The 24,428-nt window shown below is 31.4% G+C and overlaps 1 long non-coding RNA gene, 1 other non-coding gene and 2 pseudogenes across 2 annotated transcripts; 2 read left to right on the top strand and 2 right to left on the bottom strand.

Annotated features, from left to right (window-relative positions):
* Positions 1 to 10,155: 10,155 nt before the first annotated feature.
* Positions 10,156 to 10,228, bottom strand: TRNAF-GAA (transfer RNA phenylalanine (anticodon GAA)). The gene has a single exon. It is a non-coding gene; the product is annotated as a tRNA-Phe (tRNA).
* Positions 10,229 to 12,421: 2,193 nt separating this feature from the next.
* Positions 12,422 to 14,999, top strand: LOC114924161 (uncharacterized). The gene is made up of 6 exons (XR_011874651.1): positions 12,422 to 13,035; positions 13,127 to 13,327; positions 13,850 to 14,036; positions 14,468 to 14,601; positions 14,692 to 14,827; positions 14,938 to 14,999. It is a non-coding gene; the product is annotated as an uncharacterized lncRNA (long non-coding RNA).
* A 205-nt stretch (positions 15,000 to 15,204) lies between these two features.
* Positions 15,205 to 18,124, top strand: LOC112697539 (vacuolar-sorting protein BRO1-like; annotated as a pseudogene).
* A 623-nt stretch (positions 18,125 to 18,747) lies between these two features.
* On the bottom strand, positions 18,748 to 23,731 carry LOC112805921 (profilin-1-like; annotated as a pseudogene).
* Positions 23,732 to 24,428: the final 697 nt, after the last annotated feature.

Here is a 24,428-nt window from a genome sequence, read left to right as displayed (position 1 = left end):
CTGTATAGATATCCTATACAAGTGTTTGGTGGATTTGTCCAGTTTCAAACGAAATACGTAACGGACGAAGCGAGCATGCAAGAAATGTTTTCCATGTATATTGAAAATCGGAGTCAACTCTTGTTCATCGAGCTGTATGTTGAGTTTGAGCAATCTGAGGCCGACCAGAATATTTTACGGGAAGATTACAATAGTGACAGTGAAGAGGAGTTCGAAAGCAACTATGAATTTGTTGGTCCAAATGGAGATGGGGTTGCAGGTGAGGGAGCTATAGCTCCAGATGTGTCTGACGTGGCAACTGCACTGGCAAACAATGTGCCGTTTGAGGAGCCATCATTCATGCGAGTTTTAGAATTGGAAGCCATGCATGTTCCGGAGTTCCCAGATTATATCAGTTCAGGTACGTAATTCTCCAAACTCATAAGAAGGATTGAAATTATTTATTAATATATGTTGATAGTTAGTTGGACCAAGTATTTAATTTTGTTCACCAGTTTGTGTATTTAATTTTAAGATAGGAAATTTAGTTGGGAGTTATTGTATTAGTTGAGTATAAATTAAAATTTATTCGTTATGAAGTTAATTTATTAAATATCTGTTAGTACTTATGAGGTAATTTTGTGAATTAAGTAAATATAAATTGGTATTTACTAATATTTATTAGTGAATTTGTCAATTATGTTAATATAAATTAGTATTTAATAGTATATAATGGTAAAGTAGCAAATTAGTTAAATTAAATTTAGTATGTGTTAGCCGGTTAGTTGAATATAAATTAGTATTTATTTAGTAAATTAGTTAAATACAATTATTTTGGAGGTTTTGATCATAATTGATGCAATGAAAAATGTTGTAGCTTAATTTTCGAATGTTTAAATATCTGTGTTTCTAAAATTGGTTTTATGGTTGTCGTGGTGGCAGGAATTCCTCTTGTCGCAGATGGTGAATTTGCCGTTGGGATGGAATTCAGTTCCAGGAAAGCTGTTATTAAAGCGATAAAAGAGTATACTATTGCATTTTTTTTAAACTGCAACATAGCCCCGTCCTACAATGTTCATACCATCAACACACTAACAATAATAATAATGAACATACTAACAATAATTTTTTTATATCCGAAAATCATGAAAAATTTAAAGAAAATTATTAGAAATAGTCCTAACCATTCTATGCTTAATTCTAAGTTCAGATCTTAACAATAATAACAATAATTAAATTTTAACAATAATATTTATAATAATAAAATTTTTAAAAAAAAATTAAAATAAACTTACATATTCAGAATGACTAAGATAGTGTATTATATGAAGTTCAGAGCGATCAACATCTTTAGATTTATTTTTTTTTGGCATTTTGTTTTCTTCTTCACCATGCAAACCCACCAGCAGCAGAGGAAGAAAGCACAACTATGGAGTTTTGAGGTTCAAAATGATAGCTGAATGAAATAACTCGGATGGTGGGTGAGACTCCTTAATGCATCCATCACTTTCGTCTATGGGGCAACCTCTTTGGGGAGCTACAACTGCTCGACGCGTGGCCACCATGCAACAAAACGGACCATCCGTTTTCTAGGCACCAAATCGGACCCTCGGTTTTGGGAAACCATTGTCGCACGGTCCGATTTCTGAAAGGCCTGACACCACATCCTTGTTAACCCCTCCCGGTTCTCATAATCCAGTAAAGCACACCCGATCCTCGTCCATTTTTACGAAAGATAAAGCGATTTTTGTAAAAAAAAAAGAAACACTTTGACCCTCAATTTTTTTATTTTGGGACAATATGATCCCTCTATTTAAAAAACTATTTAAATAATAATAAAAATTGATTTTTTGGGGTTTTATTTGTATTTTGTGGAGGGTTTTAAACCTCCACAAAATTATTTTTAATAATATAACCAACTATTACCATTACTACTACTACCTTCTTCATCCTCATTATTATTACTCCTACTTCTATTATTTTTATTACTTTATCATCATCATTATCTCTTCTACGGTCATCATCACCAATATCAATATTATTAACATTAAAGTTTTCTTTTTTCATTTCTTATTCGATATTATTTTTTTCTTTTAAAAGATATTTGTACTGCAATTACTTTTTTTTTGTGGCATCTTTTTCATTGATAGTTTTTCTTCACTTAACCACCATTAGTGAAGGAATTTTTCAAAAACAAACTTATTAATAGTTTGTGAAAGTTTAAAACCCCTCACAAAATACAAATAAAACTCCTACAAAATTAATTTTTATTATTATTTAAATAGTTTTTAAATAAAAGAATCATATTATCCCAAAATAAAAAGATTGAGAATCAAAATATCTTTTTTTTCGATAAAAATCATTTTGTCCTTCATAAAAATAGATAAAAACAGGATTGGGTGATTACTCTAATTAATTTGATAATGTGATATGCTATATATTAAATCCTCTGCTCAATTAGTAGACATAGATCTTGTGGGGTCCATCATAGTACTCACGGCCACGGGAGTAACATTACACTATGGGGGTATTCAAGAAATAATAAAATGGAATCAAACACACTACTATACTCAACTAACTTGTATTCTTCGTGGAAATCCCAAAATTATATATATTAATCTTGCGTCTCAGTTAAGATTATTGGTAAAAACGAATCTTATATATGGCACGCATGAATATATTCTTTGAAGTTGTTGGGGGAAAAGGGTAAGTGTGTTTGGACAATGAAAAGATTTTAGAAAGAAATAATGTATTTTTTAAGGGTAATAATTAATTTTTTTGTTAAAATTATATGTTAACTTTCCATCAAAAAACCATATAAATAAAATGAAGAATCATATTCTCAGCAGCACCAAACTTATTGCAGTATGCAAAAAGTAACTAAACATTAATTAGAACATTTAAGTACAAAAATATCTATCACAATAGATCAATTTAATTATGAGATTAATTAATTTTACATCAATGTAAGATACTTTGATCAAAACCATCAGAAGAAAACAAAAACTAAATAATTAAAAGAAAGAATCAATTCATTTTGCGACAACAAATTAAAAGAAAAATGAAGGAAACAGATATATGTGCACAAATTAAATATATATTTAGTCCGTAGTATAGTAACATTTTGACAATATATAATTTCTTATTATAAAATTTGCGCATATATATATATATATATATATATATATATATATATATATATATATAAATCTATCTTCCATGCAAATTAAAGTTGGTTTTGTGTGGGTAACTAATTAAAAGCATGTGAGTGCAGAAAAATGTTACTTGGTCTGGGGTTGACGACATTTCTTTGACGTATAATTGATTGAGAATGTGTTTGTTGTTCAAAATTTTTTTTTTGTAGAGCATGTAGGAGAAGTAAAGCAGTGATTTCGATCTATCTCATAATTTGATTTAAAAGTTTTTTTTTTGTTGAAAACTCTTCAACAATTGTATTTAGAGTAGAACCTAAAAAATGTGGTATGTCACTGCAAATAAGGATCAAGGTAGAGAGGGCGAATAGTGATCTCGACTTCCTAAAATTTTAAGAAATTATATTTATATACGAGATATATGCTTAAAGAAATAATAATATATAATTTAATAGTTTTATATGTATTTTTTTTACTTTATAATGAGTTTATTTGTCAATTATTATTATTTAGCTCATTAATATTTTTTATTTAACCAATTTAATATTATACATTCAAGTCTTTATCTTTTTTAAATTAGTTTTTACATATCTATCTTTATACCTATTTTAAAAAAAAATCATTTTTTCTTTTAATATTAACATATTTAATATTTAGATATTATTATTATATAAATATTAATAATGATTTACATAATTATACTTTGATAATCACATAGTATATTTTAAATATTTTTTTTATAAAAAAATACTCATAAGTTTTTTTTTCTAAATTTATATTCTTAAAAGAAAAAAAATTACCTTACTTTTTCATCCTAATTTATTTCGGTAATAGTTTTATTTTGATATTTTTATCTTGTATTTTATATATGGATATTGTGTCTTTTAAATAGTTAATAGTTTATGATTTGGTTTTAGATTTTTTAAATCTTTTGAAAGAACTAATTTTAATTAATAAGATATGTGATAACTTCTTAACTAAATATATTATAAATTATTGATATTTTATAATTTTATAATGTATTATTAATATTGTTATGTCTCCTTTTTATAATAATTATCATATCAAAAATAAAATTATAAAAGAAAATTATAAGATTTTTTTTCTTTATGTATGAATAAAGCCAATTCAGTAATTACATGTTATGTGTAAATTATTTTTATGTAATGAAAAAGTATAATTTAAAATAGATAATTTAAAAATTTATCTAAAATTTTGTCCCTCTATAATAATTTTTTTATTTCTCGCAAAAGATAATCTAATACTCAAGCCAATAAACATTTAAAAAATATAATAATTTTATGAATATAAAATATAGAATAAGAATATAAAAACATAAGAGAGTTCTTTTTAATTAAGAAATAAAAAATACTTTATATCGATATATATTACGAAACTAATGAATATCAGATCATTAATGTTATGATTGTTTGGACATTAAATCAATAATGGTGATCGATTACAAGTTAAAAATGAATGATAAATAAGATTTTAGAATTTATAATTCATCGGGTAATTAAGTTGGAATTAATTCTTATTGAGTAACAAATTAAATCAGTATTAATCCACACAAAAATGATTTCATGAAATTTTCTATTCATGTTTCAAGTTAATCTCAAATTGACACACGCATCACTTAGTGTGATGTAGTGCAGCTGAACTTTGTAAAGCAATTTTTTTAAAAGATCAAACTAAATAAAGTAGAGAAATTATTATAAGTTGCAACAACCATTTACTAATAATGAACAGTTATCCAAAATGGGCTTTTTTATTGATATAAGTATGGAAAATTCTTTATTTTTATAATACACATGGATGAAAACTCATCTCAAATTGTGCATTACCAATTTGTAATCCTCACCTACGAAATATAAATAAGAACCATTTTATGTAAGGTGGCCACGAAATGGGTGCTGCCATCTAACATACGCCATACCAAGTTCATCGGTCACGAAATAGAGCACTTTAAGACTAACACATACGAAGTGGCTAACTCACTGGTGGCACACACAAGTTGGCCATTCTACGACTGAAATTATATTATATTGATTATTTCAGTGATTAAGAGAAGATGAGTTGAATCTTAGCCCCCTTTTTTACTTAATAACACTTGTTGGTATTTGGATCAACTTCTGGAGACTTTTTTATTTTTGTCTTGTATCCAGTCATGAGACTTTTTCTTTTTATCTCGTGATCCGGTACGAGATATTTTTCGATTTTATCTTCTGTGCAGCAAAAACAGAAATGGAGTAAAAGAGAGAGAAAATTACACCCAGATATATCTGGTTCATCTGCTAAGTGCAGTGCAGCCTACATCTAGTCTCCATCACAACAATGATGAAATTTTACTATAATCATCTTTGATTACAAACACCAATTCTCCCTAGGAACTACCCTTCCTATCTGGGATAAGTCCAGAATCTAAACCCAAAACTAAACTTGACTTGGTCACTGCCAAGCTTTCAGCTGCTAAGTGCTAACCCAACTTGTAAGAGAATTCTCACAGAATCATGAAACACAACACAAATGTACAAAGGAACTCTAAGGACATCTATGACTTTTTTCTTTTAATTTTGCACTCTCTGCCTTTTTTCGCTCTATGGCTCTTTATTACAAACCTCACTGTTTGTCTTTTTCATGAGACTCAAGACAGACAAAATTAAATAGAAAAATACAAAACAGAATACATTGAATGAGAAGAATATATGTTAGTTTAGGTAGCTCGGAGAACTTTGTGCCTTGCACTCTCACTCCTTACTTCAAGTCCTGGTTGTTCTCCCTATGTATAGAGGGAGAAGCCTCCACGGTTGAAACCAAAAGAACCAAGCTAATCTTCTTCTTCTTCATGCAAATCGGTTCGGCCAGAGATAGAGAAGAGAAGTAACCGAATGCCATAACCAACATGCAATTACCTCTGGTTCTTCATTGGTCACCAATAATCATCAATCCGAGCCTTCCAATTTGCCTTGCACTCCAAGATGGACTCCTAGTCCTTGATGCTTCATGATGATGACAGCTTCATCTGCTCCATCCTTTGCCTCTTCCATCACGTAGCCACTATAGCTACCTCCTGTGGTGGTTGAGCAGAATCAGAAACAAGCCATCTCTCCAAGGATCTTCTTCCTCTGACTAAAATCTTCTCTTCCATTTTTGGTATGGAGAGCTTGAGGTTACCTCACCAAATCTTACCTTTCTTGGTAAAGATCTCAGCCACAACATACTTTTTATTTTCTTTTTCTTGTCATCATTACAATGGTCTTGTAACTTGCTTCTTCTTCTTTTCGGTATCTAGCCATAGCTTCCATGCTTTTCCTGTGTTGATATGGCCGAATGAAAAAGAGAAGTGAGAGAGAAGAAAGAGATGTTATGAACCATAATCAATGCAACAAAGAGAGAATAAGAATAAATTAATTTTTCCACTCCCTTTGCTTTAGGTAGCGTGTAGCACTTAGTGCTATCTAATCAATCCCTTTTTCTCTTTCCTATTTCAAATGTCTGCATTAATTTCACTTGATAAAATATGAATTTTACCACATAGTAAGAATGAGATCCGTTGGAAGCATGCAGCATAATTAAAGGAATAGGTTTTATTAAGTTAAAGAAATGCATTGTGCCCCGTCTCCTTTGGTTTTGGACTAGCCTCTTTGTTGGGTTTTTAATTTGGTTTTTTGGCCCAATTTCATAATAAAATATTTGGCCACAAGGATCAAAATAATTTTATATCAATGCTGATAATTTTTAATCAAATTTGGGTTTGCTGTATATTTCTTTTTTTTTTCAGTCCAAAACAAAAATCTGCATAGCAAAATTATTTAAATTAACATATATCAAATTAATAATTTTGTAATTTATTGTTTTAATAATGTTTGATCATCATCAAATTAAATTAGAATTTTCTAAACTCATCATATATAATTTTATTACATTATAGAACTTTATTATTTAAAATCAAATCATCAATGATAATGAAAAAAATACTAAATAGTACAATTTTATATTATATAATTTTATTATTTTGAATCAAATTTTTAAAGATAATAAAAAATACTATATAATACAAATTTATATTATTATATTATACAATTTTATTATAAAAGACTAGAAGTGTAACTAGCATAGAGAAAAAAATTAAAATTGAGAAAAAAAAGAATATGAAGATTGGATGTTATGATTTAGCTGAAATTTTAGAAGCCCATATATAGAGTTTGAATTTTGAAGACAATGATTACAATGATAAAAATATATGAATAACAAGGATTAACATTTATGTTGAGATTTTTATTCAAACAACAAAAGACTTTCTTTTAAAAAAATAACATTTATCAGTCAAGTGTCAGTGACACTTATAAATTATACGAAAATGTTTGGTAACTAAAACTAGCCATAACTTGCCTTATTTAGTATTTATTAATTGTTGCGACAATTAATGAATACTAAATTATAATAGATACTAAACTCTGTCATTTATTTTGTTGTTGTGCAGTTCACGTTGCGTCAATCTGAACAATTAATGTGTGGTACGTGGGGCTTGTCCTACACAATAGTTTTTTAAATGAGCCAAATTTTAGATGGTTCAACGTCCTCAATTCCTCATTACCATTACCATTACCATCACCATTCGATAGGATCCTTGATCAATCAATCAAATATAACATTAAAGGAGTTGTTAATGGTTTATCATATTGAATTAATTCATTTTATTGTAAAACTAATTTTAATTAAAAAATTACTGAACATAAATGATATTTTTCTATTTTTTAATGATTGTAGTTAATTAATAAATAGGTTGCATGTTCTCAGATATTCAAAAATCCATGACATATCCACTATTCTATAGATATTCAAAAATCCATGATATATCCACTATTCTATATCACTTCGTGTGTTCAGTCTTGAAGTGCTCCATTTCGTAGTAGGTGAGCTTGGCATGGTCGTATGTCAGATGCCAGTAGGAGTGTTCATGGATCGGATCCGATCCGCATATCCGCGGTGTTTATCCGAATTCAATCTGAAAATTGCGAATATGGATCCGATCTGCAAGGCTTTCGGATCAGATCGGATCGGATCGGATCTGCACACTAATCGGATTGGATTGCGGATTTTGTGTTGCTATCTGCATATCCGCGTATCCGCAAAAATAAAGAAATAAATAACTAAATATTCTTTTTATATTTTATTTCAACTAATAATTATCATATATGTTATATTATTTAAAAAAAGTATGTTTAATATTATTTTAAGAGTAAGCATATTTAAAAGAATAGAAAAAATAAATTTTATTGATATTTTTTAATAAAAATAAGCTTTTAAAAATATTTTTGTGTTTTACGGATATATCTGATATCCGATCCGACGGATAGGATCGGATCCAACCTAAAAAACTGCGGATATTAGATCCGATCCGATCCGATCTAATGATTTTAACACGGATCGAATCGAAATTTTGGCCATATCCGATCCGTCCTGCGTGCACCCCTAGATGTCAGCACCCATTTCGTAGCTACCCTGCATAAAATAGTGTCTATTTTTATTTTGTGAGAAAAAATTACTAATTGACCATGCGTAATTTGAGAGAAATTTTCATCTATGCGTACTATGAAAAATAAAAACTTTTCCATGCATATATCAATAAAAAGCCATCCAAAATGGCTTTTAGTTTTTTTTGCCTTGTGTCATGCATGTACATATGTAAAACATGACTCTAATTCTTGATCACAAATCTAAAATAACTTTCTTTTTCCAAAAGCAAAAGTTAAACCAGTTCAGATCCAGAAAGCATTTTGAATCATAGTTAATATCTTCTTCTTTTGTATATTTTTCTCACAACCACTAACATGCATTTTGGACAAGTGGACCTTGTCTTATTCGGTGTGAGCACTATCACATCACATGCTGAACCATATCCCCATTCTAATGTTTCTTTTCATTTTTTGTTTCCACCCAAAATTATCATCGGACATGGACGGACCCAGGTAGAAGGTACCCCATAAGGCCATAAATATTTTTTTAAATTATATATAAATGTATATATTATTTGTCTCATTGTCATATTATATTTATTTAAAAAAAATATAAATGAACTTTTCTTCTTTTATTTTTTAAAAAAATTTGTTAAACTTAATATATAATAATATTTTTAAATTTAATTTAGTATGTAAATTATAAATAAATAAGTTAATTTAATAAAAAATAATAAATATTATTGGTAATTAACTTTGCAATACTAACTAATTAGTTAATAACTAAATCGTTGAACTTAATTTCCTAACAGAAAATTCTGAAGCTAGCAGTTTTTAATAATTTTAGCCAGTATTTACTATTTAGCCTGCACAAATTAAATTATATTAATTTATGTATATAAATTTTAATAAATATGAATGCAACTTGTGTTAATTTATGCTGTAAATTATAAAAAATATAAATATAAAATATATATTTTTTATGTACAAATCTTTATAAATGTGATATAAATTATTGTTTATTTAATACGAACTCAAAATAATAATATTTATTGACCAAGTAACATTGCTGTCAAATCACCAAAAAAAAAAAAGTAACATTGCTATCTCGTATATACAACAAAAAAAGGATAATAATCCATTTATATGATTTATTGATATTTAATTTCTTATTATTTATTTTGTGCCACTTGTTTATTATTTTATGTAATATAAATAAGTATAATTAATTTACTTTTATAGATAATCTTAATTAACGTCATGTGAAAAATAATTATTCTACTTATATATACACACACGCTAAGATTGGATTTGAATTGCGACCCCTCCATATAAACTCACGTAATCATATAAGATCACACTATGTATATGATTTTGACAGGATGAATTTTGATTTATTATAGATTGAAGAGGTAGCTTGTCTTCTTTTGCCAGCCAGCTGGTTCATTTCTTGAGAGCTACGTTAGGCTTTACAAACAATCCAGCAATTCAATCATACGTTGCTGCACCCTCTCTTGTTTCCTTCTTGAAAGGTTTAGTAGAGAAAAAAAGCCTATAACAACTAATGCGGTGAGCGTGGATCGAACACGCGACCTTCAGATCTTCAGTCTGACGCTCTCCCAACTGAGCTATCCCCGCTGTTGATGTTTTATTGAATTTTTTAGTATTAATCTATATTTCATACATAATAGTTCTTGGGATTTTATTTTTAGTTCTCGCGATATCCTCTAGTAGGCCAAGAAGTATTTTATGGCTGGTTAACAGATTGTTGCATAAGATTCGAACTTACTTAAACAGACTAATACACTAATCACTAGATCAACCTAAATTGATTAGTTCTTGCAAATATGATAAACATCATTTGAGAAATGACTCACAAGCGTGCATATAATTGAGAACAGGGTGAAGCATGAACTGTCGGGTAATTTAAGAATGTAAAGAAACCGAAAGAATGGATGCACACGTGGTTTGTCATTCTAAAAAAGTTTTGATTGAATACATACATTAATTATTATAACAAACAAATATTAATCTGTTAATGAATATATGAAGTGATAGAATATGGCAGGTTCAATCAATCACTCAAAACAGGTACGCGTTTCATGGTAAATGAGAGAAGCTTCTTGCTTGAATAATTGCCAATTATTGGTCTTTTTTAAAAAAAAATGGTAGGGGATGGTGAATATTGATAATGACTATGCATCGAATACATTTTGTTGAATTTGTGCGTGATGTGAGTGTGTGTTAGGGTGATATTAGGCAACAAATTGAAAGAACCTCTTCTGTGGTCTTTTTTGTTTGTTTTTCCACTGTTTACCTTGCATGATTAATTGATTTAATTCATCACTAATTGTATTGTACTTTCTTAAACGACGGAGAAGCTGTAGAAGTGTGGTGGAATAGAATGATTTTATTCAAACATTAATCGAGTGTTTCAAATTTAATCATCGCTTTAAGTATGTAAAAACTTTAAAAAATTTTTTAGCCAATTGTCTTATCTATTAAAGTGCTTAGTAGGTAAAAAAGTAAAAAAAAAAAAAAAAATAGTTACCAGATACAATTGTGGATATTTCAGTGACAGCGATAGGAGTGGCGATGGTGGTGGTGGTGTGCCTTTAATATTTCCTATAATACTATTTATCAATTAAAATTTTTTAAATTTTTGTTGCTTTTGACAGTTTGCACTTTATTTCCCTTTGATTTAAATTGCTGTTCGTACCTTTTGTTCTGAAAACCGGACCGGACCGGCCGGTTCAACCGGAAAAACCGGGAACCGGTCAGTTAACCGGTCCGGGTAAGCTCAAAAACCGACTAACAAAAAACCAGTAAAAAATCGATCGAACCGGCTGGTTAACCGGTAAACCAGTCGAACCGGCCGGTTTTTAACGGTTTTTTATTAAAAATATATTTAAAATTATTTTTAGATTTTTTAATAATTTTATTTAATATTTAATTAACCGGTTGAACCCCGGTCGAACTATTAAACCATTGAACCAGTAATCTCACCGGTTCATTGACCGGTCCGGTTCTCGCAACCTTGACTTATGATTTTCTACCAATAATTACACACACATATATATATATTACTGTTACAAGATGTATTTAAAACAGATTACTAAATGAAAAAGTTTAGGAGAGTAATATTTTTATTAAAATTTGGCCAATATTTAATCAATAAAAGAAAAAGTGAGTAATTTTAAAAAATTAATCCTCTCAATTATTAAAAAAATTGACAGTGTAAAGTGTGATCTCTAACTTTTTGTTACTCTCTTATATTTATGTTTGGTCTCACTTATAAAATTAATAGTGAGAGATAACATTTTACTCTATTAATTGTGAAAAAAATGGAGAGAATCTATTTTCATAATTCTATACTATTAGATATAATTTCACACTATTAAAAATATTAATGATAGCTAATTATTAATTATAGGTGTTTGCTACGGTACGATGATAAATTAATACGTACCGATACGTTTAAAACGTAGACAAATAACAATAAACCATATGGAATTTATTTTCCACGTCAGCATTTAATTTTTTCTTTTTTAAATATATAATATATCATCACTTTTACTAAAACACCCTTTTAATTAAATAAAAATAAAAAATATTTATTTATTTAATTTTATAAAAAGACTTAAACATTCTTTCTTTATTTAATTAGACAAAAATATCCTTTTAAATTAATCAAATTTTAAAATTCAATTAATTCTAATTTTATTGTTTCAAATGATTGAAACAACAAAATAAAAATACATTAAAAAGACAAAAAATCAAAATTGTTCTTCATCTTTATTAAACATATTAAAAAAATAAAAAACTAAAATTGTTCTTCATGTGCATTCAGAAATCTTCTCGTTGAGGCCTCTGTCTGAAGGTTTCGTCTTCTTCATCTTCTTCTCTCCTCTTCCTATCTACTGAGATGCCCTAGCTAATTACCCAACCCAGCAACCTTAGCTCCACACAACGCTAAACGCGAACCCATCCCTCCCATCACCCTCGAGCTCCTCCTTCCTCTCTCCGTCATCGATCTCACTACCTCACCTCCGTCCATCTCCCGACGCCGTCGCCGAAACGAGCTTCGAAGCCACCGTCGTTATCGTGCAGCTCTGTTCCACCATCGTGCAGCTACTGTTTCAGCTTTGAAAGCATCGTCGCGCAGCTCGGTTCCATCGTCGCCGGGGTCGCCTCCTTTTTCCGTCGAGCAGCTCTGTTCCATCGTCGCCGGCGCTATCTCTGTTCCTTTTTCCTTCACGTGGAACACACTCATAAGAGCCTATGCTAGAACCGCAGATCAAAAACACAAGTCCATGGAACTTTACAGAGCAATGTTAATGATGGAACGAGAACAACAAAGTGCAGCGGTTATTCCTGATAATTACACATACCGTTTTGTATTAAAGGCATGTGCTTACTTGTTCTCTCTTTCTGAAGGGAAACAGGTAAATGCTCATGTATTGAAACTTGGGTTTGAATCGGATACTCATATTTGTAACAGTTTGATTCATTTTTATGCAACTTGTGGGTTTCTAGACTTGGCACACAAGGTGTTCGAGAAAATGTCCGAGAGAAGTGAGGTTTCATGGAACATCATGATTGACTCTTATGCAAGTGCTGGTGAGTATGACACTGCATTGAGAATGTTCTGTGAGATGCAGAGGATTCATGATCCTGACGGTTACACCATGCAAAGTGTGATTAGTTCCTGTACTGGATTGGGTGCTTTGTCTTTAGGTTTGTGGGCTCATGCTTATATCTTGAAAAGCAGTGACAAGAACATGATTGATGATGTTTTGGTTAACACTAGCTTGTGTGATTCCTTTAAGTAAACAAATTATATGACTCCTAAACGATTCTTAGGTTAACATACTTGTGGATGCTTCAGTATGCCAGATTTGTTACTAGGTCTATGCAATTCTCAAAACATTTTTTTCTTAACCTTTTGGCCTGTTCTTGGTTTGATTGATGTCTTAAACTTCTAATGACATTGTTGCAGAATGATCCTAAAGTCCTTAATTATTAACCAAGCTCTGAATGCTATCTAAAATACACCAACCAAAATATCTATAAATTGTTTTAAATTGATATAACTGATGTGAGTATGTGACGAATAAGCATTGCAAGTAAGACAAGTGCAACTAATATGTTCTAAATTCATGAACTCTTGGCTTCACTTGGGCCATTGTCATATTTAATTGAACACATAAAGCTTCTCTCTCTGGCTCTCTGATTTTGTCTCTTCTGTTTCTGTGGCAGGATATTATATGACAAGCGATATAATCTCTTCCATTATCCAGTCTCAGACGAAGATGCTCCTAACTATCACTCAATTATCCAGAACCCGATGGACACGGTAACCATGTTACAGCGTGTTGATAATGGCTGGCATATTACACGTTCTGCATTCCTGCAGGACATTGATCTTATTGTTTCCATTGCAAAGGTATGCATCCTGTGGCCTTTAACTTGGCTGGGTCCTATCCAATGTCCATTCTTGTGATGTGACATAGTTAAAAATGATTGAGAGTGCTTTATTATATGATATTTTGGTTAACAAAGTTAAATTTCTTGCCACTTTCTCATATAACTCAAGCTGTTTCATGAGTTGTAAAGGTTCTTTAAATGATTAAGGCTCAAATATTTATTTATCATCACATCACTTGTACTGGTTTAGGCTTATAAACAATGCTTGCCTGTTTCCTTGCATATTAAGAATCTCAAACTTATTTTTTAGCCAAAATATACATATATTAAGGCACTAATTTTTTGTACTAGAATCTCATTGACAACATCAAATATGAGTTTTCTTTGCATTTCTTCAAGATTATTTATCCTAAGAATCTTCCCAGCATTGTGCTTCATATTGAACTGCAGCTTGTTTGTCTTCATAGTTCAAGTGCAAAGAACAACTTTGGGTTTATCAGGTGACCTGGTGAATGAACTGCCTGGATTAAGCTGGGGCTACTGAGCAGCCCTGATGCGAGCAATATTTCTACTATGTATTTACGGTCAGAATCTTTTCTCTCTCTGCAATTGGTGAATTTCTCGCTATTATCGTCATTTTGCCAAAGAACTTTATCCAAATTCTGAGTTTGAAGGTCATCATCACTGGTTCCATTGCTGAAGTTGGCCTTTGTGTTATTGAATGAAAGAGGAAGGTCCAATGCATGCCCTATGTTATCAGGAGTGGCTAAAGCTTCATCTGTAGAAATATAAATATGAAAGAGTTAAAATGTAATCCAAACTCCTTTCCTATAGATGATTTTATGTGAATATCACAAAAACTTAAGTGTAGAATATACCTAAATCTTTTGAGATTTCTGTCTTCTTTTTTATTGGAGAAGGTGGGTCTTCACTGTAAAATTGCAGATCAAGAACAGAAACTGGACTTTGTTGTTCTGAAGTAACTGTTATCATGGCCATAGCACTTTCCTTGCTTAGCTCCTTTGTAGCAGTCTGATCAATGAAAGAATATTAAACCTAGTACTTTATGCTTATGGGCAACCATTGTATAATGGGAGGAAGAAATACTTACATTTTGATTCATGTGAGTCACCTGTTGAATGGAAATGTTGTTGTTGCTTTCAGAATGATCAGCTTGGGTGCCCTCTATGTCACGGTGAGAATCCATGCTTCTGTTGCTGTCAACATTGGAGGAAATAACATCAACTTGATGCTTAAAGTTCCTCTTTTGACACCGGATCTTGCTGAAGCCTTCATTTCTTTGCTGCAAGGTACAAACTTTTTGCTTTAGACCAGCCCGGCTTTTGGAGTGTTACCGGTTCAAAACGAAAGGCCTCCAAACGCCGTCGTTTTTATTTCTTCATTAAAAAAAAAAAAAAACAGATTCAGAAATCAAAAACCCCTCTTCGATAGATACCCTTTGGCCCTTTCTCCCTCTGAAAACTTGGAAAGAAGTATAGAACTCAAAAACCCAACCCTAAACCCTGAGCGTTCGGTTAGAGAAAATTCGGCATTCATGTCAATCCTTGATGCCCGCCCGGTAAATTGTTGTACTATTTGTTATGATTCATTTGGCTCTTGGTGTGGCTAGGACATGTTGCTCAGTCATTGAACTTCCTATGCACTTTACCAGATTGAATCCGCACTTCCAACCTTGGCAAGGCCGATTATGTCTTTAGATCAAAATGAAGATGCTATTGTGGGATCTCTCAAGCAGAGCCTGGTTAGTTGCTGTTTTTGGTCCTGTTATGGTTATTTTATGAATTATGATTGTGTATTATGATTTTCAAAGAATAAGATTCACTACCAGTTCTTGAATCAATAATTTATATGACTGTTATTTTTCTCTTAGAATTTTCTGGTATATGTGACAAATTTTTTGCTATATTGGCAATTTCAGTAATATTTTTGTTTTACAGTCCTTCAGTTCATCCTATCTGTGTCATATTGTGGGACAATGGAGTATTGATTAGAGTTAGCAGTAGGAAAAGGGATTTCAGTTTACAAAAGGAATATTAGTAATACATGTTCTAATTGTTTCATAGGGTTATAATTTTAAAAAATGACTACAACATTGGCATTAGATGTGTTTATAATTCTTATCAAATTTTGTGCTCGCTATTTCAGAGGCAAGTAGAAACTCTTGGAGCCCAAAGGGCTGGTCTTGAAGACATGCTTAAAGAGATGAAAAGAAAGGTACACCTGATTAGGATGCTTCTTGTGGAATTTTTTCCATCCTATGTAATCCGTGATTCATGAATCTATAACATGTACTATTTATCTTTGCTTGTATTTCTAAAAATATCTTCAGGATGATATATTACCAAAGTTGATGACATCCACTGGCTCTCATGAGGATCTCTTTAAGAAGGAAATAGCAAAATATGACCATATTTGTGAAGAAATAGCTCAAATATTGAGGCACAGGAGCAACTGTTGATGCAGATCCAGGTATTGCATTATGTGCGCTCGCTTAAAAAGAATTGATGCATATTAGAACTTTCTAAGAGAAATATTTCCCAAACTGTCTTGGTGGTTTTTTTTTTAATACAAAATTCTCTGGGGTTCCTTTTTTACTTACTACATTGATTATTGTGAGCAAGCAACAATCTTCAATCATGTGATTCTAACAACCGTTTGCTTCTGTTTACAGGCTCAGAATGATGAATTCTCGGCTCTCTTCAATCTTGAAGACTATAAAGGTATATCTATTTGGTTGTTCTCCTCAATATTGAATCTGATTTTAATGTACACAAAACTGAATATTAACCAGCAACAGAAAATTGTTTAAACTGATGCATTAATTAATGGACCTTCTTTTCTATTTCAGTGGTAATAGTTGAAATGGCTCTTATTATTTCATACAGAATGCTACCCTTTCTTTTTTTTTTTTGGTGTAGTCACCCTACTTGTCTGATGGTTGATCTTTTCATGGTTTCCTTATAATATCTCAGCTTCACGTGAAAAATGCTATAAGCAGATTGAAGCTGCCATAGCCAAGTTTCGAGAGATAAAAGACAACATTAATGAAGGGTTAAAATTCTATGTTACTCTGCAGGTTAGAACTTATCAACTATGTGTTGATTGAATTCTATTATGCAAGAAATTATCTGAGTATGATTAAATATATGGTTGAAAACAAGTACTTGCTATTTATGCAAATTTCTGTTCGATAGGATGCGCTCACAAATGTAAAGCAGTAGAGCAATGACTTCGTAATGACAAGGAACATCCAGTGCAGAGAAATGATTGAAGATGTTCAAAGACAAGTGGCTGGTCTGAGTTTCCAAGATAAAAACTCAGGTGCTTTTAGTAGTAGCTACCCACCAGTTGGAAGCCAAAACCAAAGACCCAGTACACAACAAACAGATCCTCGTCCCCAAACACCTTATTATCAACCACCTGAGCAGCCTCCGGTTTCTTCCTACGGACATCCCCCTCCCTCATATGGTTCAGTAGCGCATCAGCCTCCACCTCCATACCACATTCCACCAACATCTGCCGCTCCATACCAACCCCATCAGGTTCATCAGCAGGCACCAGCAGAGTATGGCCAACCTGCATATCCTGGATGGCATGGTCCATACTATAATGCGCCGGCTCAGCAACCTGGTTCTGTTCCCAGGCCTCCATATACCGTTCCATCTCCATACCCTCCACCTCATCAAGGTGGATACTATAAGCAGCAATAGTGTTATCCAACCGTCTTCTATAATAAGAGAGATTATTCTTTCCGTCAGCTATCTCCTCAACAAATTGGATTTAGATATAACTGTTATCTTGAAGCTTTAGACCAGCGTGGAGAATTGGTATGTACTTTTTGGGTCGTTTCTGGATTTGTATTTTGTTAGTTTGCATTGTCATTGGTTTGTGAATAGTTTATACAAAAAATGTTGTAAGTACAGTTGGTTTATTTCCAATTTTCTACTTTATGCAGAGTGGGGTTCCCCCATTTATACATGCCAACTCGTCAGAAAACATATACTTGTATCACTACATATTCAAAGATTTCTTACCCTCTTTTATGGTGATGAGTAGTATCATGTTCGGGATTGTTTGTCTCTAAAAGAATGTACTATGTGGATTGTCCCTTGTGAACTTTTATGTTGTATATTTCCGTAAACTCAACAAAGGAAATTGTTGGATCGTAAGAAGCACAAGAAATACAAGGGAATTAAAAAAGAAATTATGTTGTTAAGGCCTAAGGGGAACATCTTATTTGAACCATGTTTAATAAAAAATTCATCTGGTTCTTGAGGTTAAAGAAAACTTGTGCGCGTCAAGCCATGAATATTTTGGTACTTGTGGATAGTCAAATATTTGTTTCTATCCTATTTGTTTCTGAGTGCCAAATTCTTGGCGAAAACGGAGATGAAATTTATGCATGTGTCAAATTTTAAATGGAGACACAATGCAGACATAAGACTTTAATCAAAAGTCCATAGCCAATGGATTGAGATTCTTTGTCCCTATTTTCTATCCCTTTCCATTTTCTCCACTCATAATTTGACACCCCAAGAACACAGTTTAGAAATCTCAAAATTGATGAGAACTATTAGGTGTAACATTTCTTCCAAGAGTAAAAGGAAATATACTATGATGCTAACAGAACCGTGAATCAGTGATGATAATAACATTATATTCCTTGGGCATAGATAAAATTGAGAAGAAAAAGGATGGGAGATATAAGGTTTTAGAAAGTTATGCCAATCTATGCCCGTAGCATTAAAACCACTTGTAAAATGTATACAGATACCCGCTAAAAATCACAACAACAGAGATTATAGTTATCATTCACTTCTCAAGCACCATAACTTCTTCCCTAGACGCAGATCCCATGACTTTGAATAACCATTAATTAATATTATTACAATACAATCGAGCATTCTCTTGGCAAATCGATGCGAAGCCTTGTATAGGAGCCAGTGAAATAAGCAAGCAGATAACATGAAATAACAAAGAAGACTTAAAGACCCGTATCAATGAGATAATCACCCAGCCTTTCAACAATCATGTTGCACTGCCCTGGAGTCATCAGCTCATCGTAGATTCCGATGATCAACGCCTGATTCGTCTTCTTAATGGTAACACCACCAAGACCCTGCATGACAAGGACAAGTTGAGATTTTAACAACCAATGGCCAAAACCAGCATCAAGGTAACAACGGTATGGACATGGTGCAGCAATGAGTTTTACGCTGATGCTGATTCATTGTGAGCTATGGCCTAAAGCAGTCACATACCACAATTTGAATCCATGATTACATCATAAATTTACTCAATCAGATTAGCAGATTCACATTATCATAGATTGTTGTATTTTCTTTGATGAACTTGTGCAATCAAAATTCAAGCTATAATTAGAAACAGTCAGTACCTTCTTCCCTCGAATGACAGCGCTGGGTTCACTTTGTATAACCATATATTTGGTGCCACCGAGGTACAACCCGGTGGGGGCAAGCGATCAAGGCTCAGCAAAGTCGTTCATGATAGCAGTAATTTCCTCAGGCTTGAACTGCACAACACAAAAGACCAATCAAGAACAGATCAACTAAAACTATTTCAGATTGCAAGGATCACTTGACTTGTGCTATGAACCAAACACACTTGAAATCCCCAGCCACATGTTACTTGCACAAGTGATGTGAATATCCGATTTCATATATAACAATAACGAGTGTATGATTGATCTTATGTTGTTACATACTAATAAAAAGGAATGCATCTCATATCAGATAATCACATAGTCCAAACTCCAAGTCATTCCTAATGACTCTCTCCAAGCTTTAATTTATAGCATAAATTGCACTTAACAAGTGAAACATTAAGAAACTGAAAAATTAATCAATTAGCTCCAGTTGATAAAACTAAACAGCTATGGTTAAAGCGTGAATGTATCAAATTAACACCAAAACCATAGGATATGTCAGTATGTCACATGCAAATCAAATCTGATAAATCGGAGGAAAATTAACTAAAAAAAAAAGAACAGATGAATCTGGAAAACAAAGCACTAAGAAAGAAGGAGAGTTTTGGAGAGAGAAATTGAGAAGTATTAAAGATAACCTGAGGGAAATTAGAGCTCTGAGCCCAAACACTGCCGTCTTGGCCGACGATTGCGGCGGAGGAGAGGTGGTTGCCTTCAATTTCGCAGAGAAGGTGGTCATCGACGTAGGTTTGCCACGACGGCAACCGGCGAGACGACGGCAAGCGGTGATCCGACGGCGAACTGCTCCAAGCCACGAACAGAGAAGCCAGCGAGAATGGGTACGACGTGCCGAGCTACCTGGTTTCGGACAGGGGAAGAGGAAGAAGCGGAAGCGCTGAGAACCCGGAGACAGCGGCCGGGCTAGGGTTTTGTCGCTTTGGTTTGGGTCTTTAACTGCTTTTCTTTAGAGGGGGCACCAATAATCAAGAGTTAAAGAGAATTGGAGAAGATGAAGAACAATTTTGATTTTTTGTTTTTTTAATATGTTTTTGTTTTGTTGTTTTAATTATTTAAAATTATAAAATTAAGATTAATTGTTAAATGAATTCTAAAATTTGATTAATTTAAAAGGATATTTTTATCTAATCAAATAAAGTAAGTAAGGATGTTTAAGTCTTTTTATAAAATTAAATAAATAAATATTTTTTATTTTTATTTAATTAAAAGGGTGTTTTAGTAAAAGTGGTGATATATTATATATTTAAAAAAGAAAAAATTAAATGCTGACGTGGAAAATAAATTCCACATGACTTATTGTTATTTGTCCACATTTTAAACGTATCGGTACGTATTAATTTATCATCGTACCGTAGCAAACACCTTAATTATAAATCACAAAATCTCTAGACTCCTAACATTTTTTTTAGTAAATAATTTAGACTCAATAAAAAATCAAGAGTTTTAGATAAATTTAAATAAGAAATACCTCAGTTGATGGAATATTTGTGGGAGAAAATAATAACTTAAAACATTACTTATAGAGCCTTTATGGTACGTAATGGGTAGTTACTTCCCTTATTACATGAAAAATTATTTCATGAAAATTACTGATATGTAAGTAATATCTCGAATAATGGTAGAGAACAGTAACTTGCTCTCGGATTCGGATCGGTTACGAATTGTGATATCCCTGAATAAGTTGGATAGACTCACCCATGTCTTTAGTATTTTTAAGTGACTTTGGTCTGACCTTTCTTCTACACCCTGACCTTAATTATTTGGGTCATAGACTCATAGTACGAAGAATTACATTTCTCTTTTTTGTTTTCAAATATTTTGTTTTTTTTTTTTCTTTTTGGGTCATCAAATATTTTGTTTTCATCATGCATTGATTGATTTTTTTGTTGGTATGGGTGTCATTTGTCTTATTTTATTTGGTCTAATTTTGTTTTTCGTCATTAGTCTGAGTTTACTACAATCCTTTTTAATCTTTTGGACCTTGGGTAAATCCTTTTTGGGCCTAAAATACTTCAGTTATTGTTTTGGGTCAAAGTAATCTAGATTTAAGAGCCCATTTTTTTTAATTTGGCCCATGAACTGTTTTCATAGCCCATATAGAATTTAAGACTCCCTTTTCGGCTTTGCATTTAAGACATATATGCTAAGACCAAAAATAAAAAGCACATATATCATGTTGAGAAAACGACCAAAAGTCTATATTGGGCAATAGTTAACTATTCAATTTTTTTAGCCGTTACCCCTTTCTCTTGGTCACAAAATAGGAGCAGTTGTGTACAAAAAAAAAAAAAAAAAAACATAGGACCAGTTGTCTTTGTCTGGGTCCCTGTATCCGGTATTATGTAAATGGTTCTACTCCCAATCTTATTTATATTAATGAATACTATCTTTGAAAACAAGAGAGTAACGAGTGATGAAGACTCTTATATAGTTATTTTTACATGAAATTAATAGTTAAATATTATAAATAATTTAATAATTTTAATTAAATTATTATTTAAAAATTATAAATTATTAATTTTACATAAAAATAACTATATGTAAATTTTTATTATTTATTGTAATTATTTGATAAATCCATTACATAGTATTAGATAAAATTTGAAATAAAATTTATATATTTTAGATAAGTTTATAATTAGATGATTGCTGTTTAAAAAAAAAGGTACGATTTTTTTAATAGTAAGCACATAATTACAAATTAAATTATATTGTCATATTTCAAAGTAAAATTTTTTATTTAAATTAAAGAAAGCTCCAATTTTTCGTTTTCTGTAATTATAAAGAGTATAGATTAAGAATTTTTTATTTGGTGAAAATTGTTTTATAATTATGTGATATGAATTTAAATATACATTGAACTAAATAAATATAATGTATTCAATTTAAAAAATTTATAAGATTAAATATGTTATCTTTAATGTATTATTCATTTAAGATCATAAAAAAAGAGTATGCTCGTTTTAATTCCTAATCATTTGGACGAATTACTAAGCGCCTCCAGCAATTAAAAATTACTCCAGTGATTCTCACCCACCTAAAACAATGGTCTTTGTATTCCTAGCAACCGATTGAGAAAGGGTAGAGTGTTGACGTGTCAGTGAATTTTTCACGTAGAATTTTGTTCTTCCAAAATTATGACAAATCGACCCTAGAAAAAAATCCAAACCAACAACGTAAAGAACAAAATTCCAACAGAATAATGTACAACGATTTCATTGGTTTTTGTTTCCCAGGCATGGAAGGTGCGTGATCCATCAAATTTAGTTGAGACATTTTTACAAACACCCTAGTTACACGATGAAGGGGGGACAGTGCTGAGGACGACGGAAAGATGCGGAACACGATGAAGGCAAAAAGAACGACGGCACTCTAAAACTGAAAAGGAAATTCTCAAATAAATTGGCAGTAGACGTGGGTTCTGTAAAAAGGAAAGAGAAAGAGAGGTTGATGACAGTGGATTCTATGAAAAGGGAAGAGAAAGCCAATGGATAGGAATTATTGTTGAGGTTGATGACCGTGGGTAGAGATCGTTGACGACGGCAGTAAATTCTGTGAAAAGAAAAGAGAACGAGAGCAGAGAGTGTATTAGTGGGTTTAGTCACTGAGTGAAGATAACAAATTTAGGATTATCTAAATGAATTTTAAAAATATTTATGGTAAAAATAAAAATTTAATAATTATTATTAAACCCCATTTAGGATCTATTTATAAATTATTTATTGTACTTATTATAAAAACTCAAAACACTTGAGCTTATTAAAGACAGATGCATGGACATTTACTCTAAAAAACAAAATATGAATAGAAAAAAAATTAAACTTTTATGTGCACTTAATTTAACTTTTTTATTTGCTCTTCAAATACTTGCAAGAAAATAAAAAACTCTAGTTATCAATTATATATGACTTATTAGCCTTCCAGTGAACATTGATCCAACATGTGCCAACTATAATTGTCATTTCAACTGAAGATATTCAACAAATACACCATCATTGGGTGCAGTATGATTGGCTTTGACCACTTTTTCTTCTAACGAACACATCACCTTTGACTCCCTCACTTGCCTTTGTTTATTTGATTTTTTTTTTTATGTGACTTCTTATTCTGTACCAATAAACTTAGTGGAATGCCTTTTAATGAAATTTTGTACCCGTGACATGAATTGAGAGACCCTTTTCACAATTTCACTAAGATTACTTTCTGCTAGTTACCATCCTCTCACGCATATTGGCTACTAGTAACTGACAGACATTATCTATTTTAATTTTTGGCCAATGCTACGGTGAGGAAGCAATTTTTTTTCCTCACCTGTTGAACGTATGTGGGTAAGCAATAAATTAACGCGTGTGATGTGTGTCTTGATGGAGGAGACAAGATCTGCAAACTATCAATATCTATGTTGCGTGTTAATAAAAAGGATTAATTAAGTAAAACTGATTAATAGTTAATATTGTTAATTAAGGGCATGGGCTTTTTTTTACTGGACTTCGAATATTTTTGTTATTTATTTAGTCTTTAGCTGATTGTTGCTAGTTTTGGTGAATGTGATCATTTATTTGTTTCATATGAAAATTAGGCTTGGAAAAAAAATAACTGAATGTAAATTAAAAATATGAATTTAGTTTGATAAAAAAAATTTCACACAGAACAATGTAAGAAATATTATTGAAATTAAAAATTAAATAGATTGAATTTAAATTAATAATTTAATGGGATTCAATTTGATAAAAATAAACGTACTGCTATTATTTTTATCGTATAATTAATTATGTTCATTCGTAAATAATTATTTATTTTTGTTTTGGAAATAATTATTTTTGTAATATACATAAGAAAAAAATCAAATTTTTTATCTTTATGATAATACAAATAGAGAGTTTTTATTATGTTAACATGACGCTCATACATTAAATTTAAAAATTA

The sequence above is a fragment of the Arachis hypogaea genome, chromosome 16, assembly GCF_003086295.3.
Source record: "Arachis hypogaea cultivar Tifrunner chromosome 16, arahy.Tifrunner.gnm2.J5K5, whole genome shotgun sequence".
Lineage (NCBI taxonomy): Eukaryota > Viridiplantae > Streptophyta > Magnoliopsida > Fabales > Fabaceae > Arachis > Arachis hypogaea.
This window is presented reverse-complemented; position numbering and strand designations above follow the sequence as displayed.